The following is a 7,461-nucleotide window of genomic DNA, read 5'->3' as shown; positions in this document are numbered from 1 at the left end:
TCATGGTTTTTCTTCCTCACATCAGCAGAGGTAGAAGTAACCATGCAGAAACAGACACTCTGCTATTTTCTGCAGAAATACATGCCATCACTTATGTAATTCACCTTTCATGAAGCCCTAGGCCATGGACACAAGGCTCCAGGCTCTGTGCAACTGACCAGCATAGATGACCTTCATCCCGGGTCTCATTAGGGCGGTCCTAGTTTTCATCAGTGAGCCCTCTGTTAGATAATGCTAGCAGCATTCTGGTCCCTACTTAAGTAATCTCTAATACGTTCTAGATTTTCTATAGTCATCTTATTTTTTTTTCCTTTAAAAATTGTTGTTGTTGTTATGTGTTTATGACAATTATGTGTGGGCACACACATGCATATGGAGGTCAGAGAACAGCTCTGGGAAGTTGCTCTGTTTCCACATTGGGATATAGGGGCTGAACTCATGTGATTGGCCTTTCTTGCCAAACACCTTATCTACTGAACCATTTTTGCCAACCTTCATGTTTTATTTTTTTAAAATACTTAAGTATTTTTTATTTAAAAAATTTTCATGCAATGTATTGTGATCATGTTTTTTCCTCCCCAGCTCCTCCCAGAACCCCCACCTCTCTACCCACCCAACTTTAGTTCTCTCTCTCAAAAAAAAAAAAAAAAAAAAAAAAAAAAAAAAAAAAAAAAAAACTCACAAAACCCACAACAATGAAAATCAGAACAAATAAGCAAAAACTCAGTAAGTCAAAAAATGCCAAAATAAAACAAAAAGCCTACAAAAAACAAAACAAAACAAAAAAAAACAAACAAAACATAGAATTTGTTTTCTGTCAGCCAAGCACTCCTGGGCACGGGGCCCGCCCTGGAGTGTGGTTGGTATACCCAGTGACATTCCATTGGAGAAAACCGATTTTCCCCTTGCCAGCAGGTATCAGTTGAAAATAGCTTCTTTGTTAGTAAGGGGGACAATGTGATTAATTTTGGAGAAAGCTCCCTTGGCTGCTGAGAAGAAAATACATCCTCTAGTGTTTAGGTGGAATCCTCTGTAGATGTCTGTTAGGTCTGTTTGATTTATGATGTTATTTGACTCCAGTGTTTTTCCGTTTAGTTTTTCTGCCTGGATGACCTGTCTACTGGCAAGAGTTGGGTATTAAAATCATTTACTATTATTTTGTGGGGTCAATATGTGATTTTAGCTGGAGTGGTAGTGCTTCTTTTGTAAACTTGGGTGCCCTTGTGTTTGCTACATGAATGCTAAGAATTACAAAATCTTTTTTTTTTTTTTTTGAGAACACAAACAGTTTTCAAGAGATTTTCCTGTCTCTTCTGATTAGTTTTAGTTTTAAGTCTATTCTGTTAGATTATTACAATGGTGACACGTCCTTGTTTTGGGGTGGGGGGGTACATTTGCTTGGAATATCCTTTCTACCCTTTTACCCTGATATCTATCCTTACTAGCAAGGTGTGTTTATTGACTGCAACAGAAGTATGGATCCTGCTTTCTAATACAATCTGTTATTCTATGTCTTTGCATGAGGGAATTGAGATTATTAACATTGAGAGTTATTAATGAACAGTGTTTACTAATTCCTATTATTTTGTTGTGGTGGTCTGGGTCTCTACTCCTTTTGATTTATTGTTCTTTTATTTATTCCTTGGGTTCCCTGTGGTTCAGTTAAACTTTTTAAACTGCTGTTTTTCTTCTAGTGCCTTCAGTGAGAGCTGGACAGGTAAATAGAAATTGCTTAAATTTGGTTTTATCATGGAATATTTTTCATCTCTGTCAACTGTGATTGATAGTTCTGCTGGGTATTGTAATTTGGCCTGACATCTGTATTCTGTCAGACTTTGTAGAACATCTATCCAGGTCTTTCTAGCCTTCAGAGTCTCCATTGAAAAGTCAGACATTATTCTAAAGGGTACACATTTATATATGACTTGATCTTTTTCTCTTCATATCCTCTCTTTATGATTATTATGTGTCATGGAAGGTTTGCTTGTTCTCTGTTCCAGTCTCTTTGGTGTTCGATATGCTTCTTGAACCTTGATAGGCATCTTTAGAGTGGGGAATTTTTTTTTCTCTGATTTTGTTTAAAGTATTTTCTGTGCCTTTGATCTGGGGTTCTTTTCTTTCCTCTATTCCTATTATTCTTAGATTTTGGTCTTTTCACAGTGTCCCAGATTTCCTGGCTGTTTTAAGCTTGAAATTTTTTAGATTTTGCATTTTCTTTGACTGAGCTATCTATTTCTTCTGACTTGTTTTAAGTCCTGAAATTCTTTCTTATGTTGGTGAGGCTGATCTCTGAGGTTCTTATTTAATACCCTAAGTTTTTCATTTTTATTTTCATATGCTTCATTTTTGTGATTCTATTTCTTTGTTAAATCATCCTTTCTTGAAATGTTTCCATTATTTCATTCAACTGTGTTTTCATGGTCTTCATTAAACCATTTATCCACATCTACCTCATGGTCCTTAAACATATCCATGATTGCTATTTTGAAATCCTTGTCTTGTGCTTCAGCTAAATTGCTTTTTTCAGGGCCTATTGCAATAAGATGGCTGGCTTTAAGGAGAGGCATACTGTCTTGGTTGGTGATGTTTGTGTTTTTATGCTGGGCTCTACACATCATAAAAACACAATGTTAGGATGTTTGAAGTGTTTCTTAGTGTAGATATCTGATCTCATCTCTGTTCTAGATATTCTGTTCTTTGATTGCTGTTGCCCATTCTGAAATCTAGTCCTGTGTGGTAGCTATGGGGTCCCTGATAATGTTTCACAGGTTAGCAGGTGTCTGAGTGACTTTTCTATTTCCATGACAAAGCACCACAACCAAGGTAACTTATAGAACTTCTTATAGTTACATAAGGTTTCAGAGAGTGAGTTTATGATCATCATTTCAGAGAACATGACAGCAGGCAGGTAGACATGGCACTGGAGAAGAAGTTTTCTAAGTTTCACCCCTTATCCATTCCCAAAGTCACTTCTCAATGTTCAGGTATCTTTAGGACAACTGTCACTCTCAATACAGTTTTCTGTCCTAGTAATTCTGTATGGCTATAGGGAAATACCTGAGGCATGTTAACATATAACAAACAGGTTTCTTTGGGCCGGTAGTTCTATGGTTGAGAAGCCTCAGGGCACAGCATTGTACCATTTCTCTCTGAGGCAGAAAGCAGAGGGACAATGATTATTATTCCATGATCATTACTCAACTCTCTGGTGATAAGCATTTATGAATTTGTGGGAGCATGACCCAAATGTCATCACAATGCCCCACCACTTAACAGTGTCACCTTGAGAAATGACATCTCTAACACATGAATGTGGGCAAAACAGTCAAACTAAAATGCCCACGCTGCATCTGGGAGTGAGTCTCGCTCTTTGAGTCATTCTGTTCACTGATACAATCGGGTTCAAAGCCACTTGGTCTTTGTTTCTTTGCCCCCCTCCCCCGCTGCATCAAACTGAAGGTTCGTCATTATTTCATCTATTCTATTAACCTAGGATTTAACACTTTGGTGGGTTTCTGTGTCATCAGAATCTACCTTCAGAAAGCACACAAAGAGTGCAGTTCGCCGGCTTCATGAACACATGCTTCAACTCTTCCCACTCCTCATTTATGCTTTGGTCCATTTTACTTCTTCATGTCCTGTAACTAACTCGGTGTTGCTATTTTGTCTTAAATACTTCTCTTTCAGCAAGGTTTTAAAAAATAAGGATTCATAAATTTTAGTCACATTTTAAAAAAATTTCTGGTCCTTGTCTGTGTGTAAACACAAATTGTACTTATGTCCCTTTAGCTGAAACAATTCTCTTAATTTTTTTTTTATTATTAGATCTCTTGGTGGTGAACTGATAGGGTCATCCTCCTTTGTTTAGAAGTGTTGCCTTAACTTAGCATTAAGTTGGACAGGGTTCTTTTGTTTGCTTTGTGGTTTTGTTCTCAACCCTTTAAGATATTCTGTTGTCTTCTCACTTTCCTGGTTTGTAATAAGACACTGGCTCTGATTCTATTCTGTTTCCTGTTTGTAATGTGTTTCCTTCTGGCTGCTTGTAAGATTTTCTCTTTGTCTTTGGTTTTTAGTAGTTTGACTGTGATACATTTAGATTTTGTTTTTGTTTTTTTAATCACCAAGTTTATTGGTTATTTTGTTTGGTGTCTAACAGTCATTTTTAGAAAAGTCTTAGTTATTGCTTATTCAAATATTAGTTTTGACCCATTTTCTTCTTGGCGGACTCTGGTTTAATGCTGCCCCACAGTTCTTTGGTGTGTGTTCTAACATACCTTCTCACTGTGGAGTTTGTCTTCAGACTGGGTAAGTTCTAGGGACCTTGGTTCAAGTGCCCCAGTGCTTTTTTCTGAGCTGGGTGGATACATTCTTGAGTCTTTGGAAGGCCATCTTTACCTATAACTGTTTTTGAAAAATTTCTTACATCACGGTTTATGCTTTATTGTATGTTCTGTTCTCTTCTGAGATTACCAATCTGATCTAGAACATTGTCTACCTTTTCCACAAGCCTTTGGCAGATTTTATCACAGGAATCTGGAATTCTATCAGATTGTTCCAACATCTGAATTATGTTTGACTCTGATTGTAACAATTACCTCTTCATACTGTGTGAAAAGACATCTTGTGTCCCCCGTGAACAAGCTATTACTGATATTTTATTTCCTTCAGGATTCTAATCTTTTCCTTACTTAAAATTTTAACGTATTCACCATGAATCATTTTTTTTCATTTTCAAATTTAAAACTATTGGACATTATTTATCAAGAGTACTGGTCTTCTCTTAAATTTTGTGTATGATATGAGTAAAAACATAGGAATCATAATAGTTTAAGCACTAGAGAGATAGCTCAGCAGTTAAGAGGACCCGAGGAAGTTGGGTGGATGAGATAGAAAAAGGAAATGACTGTTTGAAGGAAGAGGGGAAGGAATACCAAAGAACACAAAAGACCAGGGTTGTAGAGCATGTTTGAATGGCTACCTGCTAGGTTGGAGACCTTGACTTCAGTCTCTTCACTAGCCATGACAGCCAGGATCCTAGGGAAGGCAGCCACAATGAAGATTCCCATCCACAGAAACGGTGAAGCTGGGCTGCTTCCTGAAGATGGTCAGCTGGAGCAGGACCTCCATCCAGCAGGTGATGGTGTCAGGACCCAACCTCAGTGAAACTAGCATTGTGACTGGTGGCTACAGGGCCTCTGGTGATGGGGCCACAGGCTCTGGCTGCCAACCATCTCACAGCACCTCACCTTCTGGCCCCATTGATGAGATGGCCCAAGAGTATTGCTGGAGAAAAATTTGACATCATCAAGAAATGGGGCATCAACGCATGTAAGCAGCTATTATCAGAGAGATTTGACTGAGGCTCTCCAACTGTGGATCTGGAGCTAGAGTTGGAGATTGAGTTTCTGCATGAGACAAAGTACAAGTATGAAAGCATCATGCAGCTGGTTGGCCACTGACCGCCCACCTCCTCTACAGCCTGCTACAGACCCAGCATGTACTAGGTGATGCCTTTGCTGACCTCAGTCAGAAGTCCCCGGAGCTTCAGGAGGAATTAGACTATAATATAGATACACCGAAGCTGCGGTACAAGAATGTGGCAATGCTGCTAGGGGCTGTGAACTTTGTCTCTAGCATCAACACACTGGTCACCAAGACCATGGAAGCCACACTTACGACTGTCAAACAGTATGAGGCTGCCAGGCTAGAATATGATGCCCACTGGACGGACTTAGAAGAGCTGAGCCTAGGCCCCCCCCCCCCCCAGGATACAGAGACTCGTGGTTGATTGGAGAGTGCCCAGGCCACTTTCCAGACCCATCGGGACAAGCAAGAGAAGCTGCGGGGAGATATGGCCTTCAAGTAAGCTCAAGTTGCTGGAAGAAAACAAGGTCAAGTTGATGCCCAGCTGCTCCTCTTCTGCAGTCCAGTGTCTGCCTACTTTGCTGGGAACCAGAAACAACTGAAGCAGACCCTGCAGCAGTTCAACATCAAGCTACGGCCTCCAGGAGCCAAGAAGCCTTCCTGGTTAGAGGAGCAGAGAGTGGCTCTCAGCCCAACTTGGCTATCAAGAAGGGCCCTGGGCGGGGCAGCCCCAGGTGGAGGATACTGGACAGGGCATGTTCTTTGCAACTTACTTGCTGGCCTGGGCTCCCCTTTTCTGGCTAGGGTCTTACAGCAGTTTTGCCCATCCTGATATGGTCTGAAGAGGGCCCGTAGGCCCAGAAGCTGCTGCCCTGTCCTCTATCTTCTCAACTATTGGTCTTCATTCCCAGATCTTTTCCTTTCACCCCATAGCCAAAGGCTATGACAAAACATCCCCTGGCCAATGGAGTCATCCCTCGGGCCTATCCTTAGCTGTTATGATGTGCCCCTGACCAAAGAGAAGCCCTCAAAAGGCTCTGTAAGCCAATGACAGCTCTTCTTGAGTCTCTTGGATCAATAGTATTGTCTCCAATACCCTTTGTCCCTCCTCAATGTGTGTCCATTGTAGAGAAGGGAACTGGGACCAAAGGAGGTGGGGATAATGGGAGCCCCATTCATGGCCCTGCATCTGAATTGGCCCTCTTCTGGTTACCCACCCAGTAAGCATACTGCTCTTCCAGAGGACCCGGGATCAGTTCCCAGCACTCACATCAGGATGTGAACAGCCACCTGTAACTCCAGCTCCAGAGGGTCTGATGAATGGGTTTTTTTAAAAAAAAAAATTTATTATTTTTTTATTATTATTATTTTATTTATTTTATTATTATTATTTTATTATTTTATTATTATTCTTTTGCCTTCACCTGCACACACACAAAATAAAACTTGGAGAAATAAATTTCAATATTGAAACTTGGAGAAATAAATTTCAACATAATTGATATCAATGTTGGGAAGTTTTGGGCATGAAAACTATTCTAAAAATTTCTCTTAGACACTTTACCAGAAAATGTCAGTCTGGCAGGTTCAAAGTTTATGAGACTTCATCCCCAAACTCACCCAGATTTATTATGATGTGTAAAAAATGTAAAGGGTCTCTCAAAATTTCCATGTGAAGAGTCAGCTAGGAGCTCCGGAAAGGTTTTTTTAGATCATGTGTTAAGTGCTCTCTCTGTGCATCCCAAAGGACTCGTTTCCATAGAAGAGTGCTGGGGCTGACTGGGTCCTCACACTGTGAAGAGCAGACTCACTCCCCACCAAGCTTCACCTCAGTGACTGGCCCTGAAGAATAGGCTCAGGTAACACCTTCCTAGATCTGCTGAGAACACAGGATGAAGAGCAAAGGCCCAGGCCCTTGCTGTCTCCTGGCATGATCACCATTTAGAGGCCTGGGAAGGCCTGTGTGACCATCTCCCACATAAAAGGAGATAATGCTTTGAACAGGAACATGTGTGGCTGTTTGCTATTTGTCTGTTTTACTTTAGCATTGGGATTCTCACTATGATAACCTCCTAGAAGCCTTTGTATTAGAAAAGA

The 7,461-nt window shown here is 40.5% G+C and overlaps 1 pseudogene; it reads left to right on the top strand.

Moving 5' to 3' along the window:
- Positions 1 to 5,019: 5,019 nt before the first annotated feature.
- Positions 5,020 to 6,196, top strand: LOC117719615 (arfaptin-2 pseudogene; annotated as a pseudogene).
- The last annotated feature ends 1,265 nt before the right edge of the window (positions 6,197 to 7,461 follow it).

This window comes from Arvicanthis niloticus, chromosome 14 (genome assembly GCF_011762505.2).
Source record: "Arvicanthis niloticus isolate mArvNil1 chromosome 14, mArvNil1.pat.X, whole genome shotgun sequence".
Taxonomy (NCBI): domain Eukaryota; kingdom Metazoa; phylum Chordata; class Mammalia; order Rodentia; family Muridae; genus Arvicanthis; species Arvicanthis niloticus.
This window is presented reverse-complemented; position numbering and strand designations above follow the sequence as displayed.